General features: G+C 47.7%; 1 pseudogene; it reads right to left on the bottom strand.

Moving 5' to 3' along the window:
• Nucleotides 1-514: 514 nt before the first annotated feature.
• LOC101997646 lies at nt 515-2,853 on the bottom strand (annotated as a pseudogene).
• Nucleotides 2,854-3,815: the final 962 nt, after the last annotated feature.

Here is a 3,815-nt window from a genome sequence, read left to right as displayed (position 1 = left end):
CTGCTATCTCGTTTCTCACAACTATAGTTATAACAATGAACAAAGTTTAATTACAATATGGGAGCCAGGTGTGGTGGCACACGCCTGTAATCCTGGCACCTGGCAGGGAGAGGCAAGCAGATCTCTGGGAGTTTGAGGCTGGCCTGCGCTACATAATGAGTTCCAGGTTGGCCAGGGCTGCATAGTGAGACCCTGTATCGGGGTGCGGGGATGGGGGGAGTTTAGCTGAGTGGAAAAGTCAATTATGTGTGAGCACTTGATTTAATACTCCCTACTCTGACCCCTTCAGAATGGTGGGGTACAAGGTGAGGGTGTCGCTCAGGTGGCAGACTCCTTGGCTGGCAGGTCCAGAGTCCTGGCTTTGACCCTCAGCACTACCCAAACAATATGGCGGTGCATGCTTGTGACCTCAGAGCTCTGGAGGCAGAGGCAGGGGGATCTGTAGTGTGTCACACTTTGTTTGCACAATAGAGAAACCAAGTTGGAACTGGCCTGGAAATTTCTTTCCTAGTGGCTAGCTTTTGTAGCCAAAAGGTACCATGCAAGTCTCCATGAGAAGAATCATGGGCGGACTCGTCCAGTGGTGAATGTCATAGCCGCAGTACCAGCTGCCTGGCCAGATGTGCCCACAGGCACAATAGTGGTGTGGCTGGTCTGGGTTAACCAGCCGCTCTTTGATTGGATTTGAAGCCTGCGCCACAGGAGCAAATTCATGCCGGGGACTTTAACCCTGGTTAAAAACCCTTATCTGGAGAGGTCATAGGTGTGTGTGCTTTAAGATGTTTTCTAATCTATATTTGTGGTTTCTTTTATTTCAAAACAGGCTTCAGTATTTACTTTTCATAATCATTTTATTCCTCAGTATTGTATGTTTTTCTAAATAGTATTCCATATTTCACTGTCTTTTTTTTGGAGACATGGTCTCTCTATTATGTAACTCTGGCTGTCCTAAACCAACAAGGTTGGCTGGAATTCACAGAGATTCATTCTCCTTTGCCTCCCTAGTGCTAGAATTAAAGGTGGGCTCCACCACGCCTAGCTATGCCATTAGTTTTAATGTGGGTATGACATCTTTTAGGATTTTTCCTTGTGAGCAGTCATATTAACTATGCATTTTTGGGGACTCCTCAGATTGAACCCCAAGTTTTGTGCATGCTAAGCATGTGTTCTACTAATTAAAATGATTTTTAAACCTTATTTTTATTTTGTGTGTATGGGTATTTTGGCCATATGAATGTTTATGTAACCCTTGTGTCCTTGGTGCTCCAGAAGGGGGCAGTAATGAGTCTTTTTCTATCCCACCAGCCATCTCCCAAATGAAGACATGGAGACTTCTTATTAATTATGAATGTTTTGCCTTTATCTTAGGCTTGTACCCAACCAGCTCTTATAACTTGAAGTAACCATTTATATTAATCCACATTCTGTTACATGGCATTACCCCTCTTCCGCCTTCCGCCTTCTGTTTCCTCTCCATGACTCCGTGGCCTCTTTCACAGGCCTGCATTCATCTCTTCCTTCCTTCCTCTCTCTGCCCTGAGTTCCTGCCTATACCTCCTGCCTAGGTAGTTCTTGGCTCAACATTTTATTACACCAATCTCAGCAACACACCTTCCCAAGGTGTACAAATCCCTCAGCAGAGGGCGCCAGATCACAGCTCCTGAGCTGGAGTCACACATGGCTGTGATCACCAGGGGGGTGCTGGGAACCAAACCCAAGTCCCTTGCAAGAATGAGTGCTCTAAGCCAACCAAAGGGCCACCTCTACAGCCTCCCAGTGCACTAATCTTTAAATAATCTGCTCATAAATGGTTGTTAAATGTTATTACAGTTTACTTCTGCTTCCACTGAAATAAATTGTTCCTCTCCCCTTTGGTTTTTCTTTTTCTTTCTTTTCTTTCTTTTTCTTCTTTTTCTTCTTTTTTTTTTTTTTTTTGACAGCTTGTAGGAACTTTATTTTCCTTCTACCCTTTTTCTCTTTGCTCAGGTGTCTGCAGAGGAGCTCAGGACCCACAGTGGTGGCTCCAACCTACTCGGTGGCCTGTGCTGCAGGAGCTGCTGACCAATCCTCAGTGGCTGGCTGGGCACTGCAGTCTTCAGTAGGGAACTGCCGGATGGGTACCGAGGGCACCTGCACCCCCTCAGACCAGTCAGCCACCTCTGGCTGAGCAGCAGTGAACTCAGGAGCCTTGAAATTCCTCCTTGCTCACGGCCTTCTCGGCAGCAGTCTGCTCTTCCTTCTCAGACTCCTCTGGGTCCCTATAGAAGTAAAGATCAGGCATAACCTCCCATGGGTGCGCACAGGAGATAGTGCCACGCATGCGGAGTACTTCCTGGGCCAGCATCCACCACAGCAGACCCACTGAGCTCCCTTGTTGCATGGGAGGCGATGTCCACGTAGCGCAGAGGTGAGTCTGTGTTACACAGGGCAGTGGTGGGCAGGTTCACATAAGACGCCTCTGTGAGGGATTGGTGGTCAGCCCTAGGATCGGTCACCACTAGAAGCCGTGGCTCCCTGAAGGCTGCCTGGATCTGGTTAGTGAAGGTCCCTGGGGTGACGGCCAGCAATCGGAGTGGCTCCAGTGGCGGCAGCAAACTTCAGCACGGTTCACTGCCCAGTGCTCCTGGAGGAGATGATCAGCAGGGTTCTCAATGGCAACAATAGCCCAAGCTGCAAGCAGCAGCTTCTCCCAGGTCCTCTTCAGGTTGGTGATGTAGATGCCGTTGCTTTTCGTTTTGTAGATGAACTGCTCCATCTGAAAGTCCAGGTTGGTGCCACCTAAGTGGGTTCCTGCAGCGGGAATTTGAGGACATCCTCCTCCTTCATCTGCAGGACATCAAGGGCTCCGGACATTGTGTTAAGTTTTCCTTTAAGTTACATCGGGAATCAAGAACAACGCCGTACAGACCCTTCCCAGGGCAGCGTGGAAAGTCCCTTTGGTTTTTCAAGACAAGGTTTCTCTGTGTAGCCCTGGCTGTCCTGGAACTCACTCTGTAGACCAGATTGGTCTTTTTTTTTTTTTTTTTTTTTTTTTCCGAGACAGGGTTTCTCTGTGGCTTTGGAGCCTGTCCTGGCACTAGCTCTGTAAGACCAGGCTGGTCTCGAACTCACAGAGATCCGCCTGCCTCTGCCTCCCAAGTGCTGGGATTAAAGGCGTGCGCCACCATCGCCCGGCGACCAGATTGGTCTTGAACACAGTGGTCCACCTGCCTCTGCGTCCTGAGTGCTGGGTTACAGGTGCCTGCAACCACTGCCAGCCATCTCTCTCTAAACTTAGGTATTCTTCGTTCATATATTACATTCTGACTACAGTTTCCCCTCCCTCCTCTCCTCCCGGTCCCTTCCCTATCTTCCCCTCTCCCCCAGATCCACTCCTCCTCTGTTTCCTTTCAGAAAAGAGCAGGCCTCCCAGGGATGCCAACCAAGCATGGCACAACAAGTTCCAATCTAACTAGGCACAGACCTTCACATCAAGGCTGGATTTAAAATGGTGACTAGGAAGCCTGCATAACTAAAGAAAAATTATGGTTGCTTGAGCAACTGGTACAAAATAGTTAGATGCTAAGCACAGAGAGGAAACTACTAGCCTTGGAATTCTCCTGTATTTGTAATAAAAAAAGATCTGAAAATGGAGAATGATACCTGATTTGAGAGCTATTAATAAGATAATTCAACCTATGGGATCTTTGTGGCCTGTGATTCCTTTACCTTCTTTATTACCCAAAGATTGGCCTAGTGTAGTTACTGATTTGCAGGGTTGCTGTTTACTGTTCCTTTACAAGAATGGGATAGAGAAAAATTTGCTTTTACAGTTT

Source organism: Microtus ochrogaster, chromosome 21 (assembly GCF_000317375.1).
Source record: "Microtus ochrogaster isolate Prairie Vole_2 chromosome 21, MicOch1.0, whole genome shotgun sequence".
Classification (NCBI taxonomy): Eukaryota; Metazoa; Chordata; class Mammalia; order Rodentia; family Cricetidae; genus Microtus; species Microtus ochrogaster.
The sequence above is the reverse complement of the archived record's forward strand: the minus strand, read 5'-3'. Positions and strand labels throughout refer to the sequence as shown.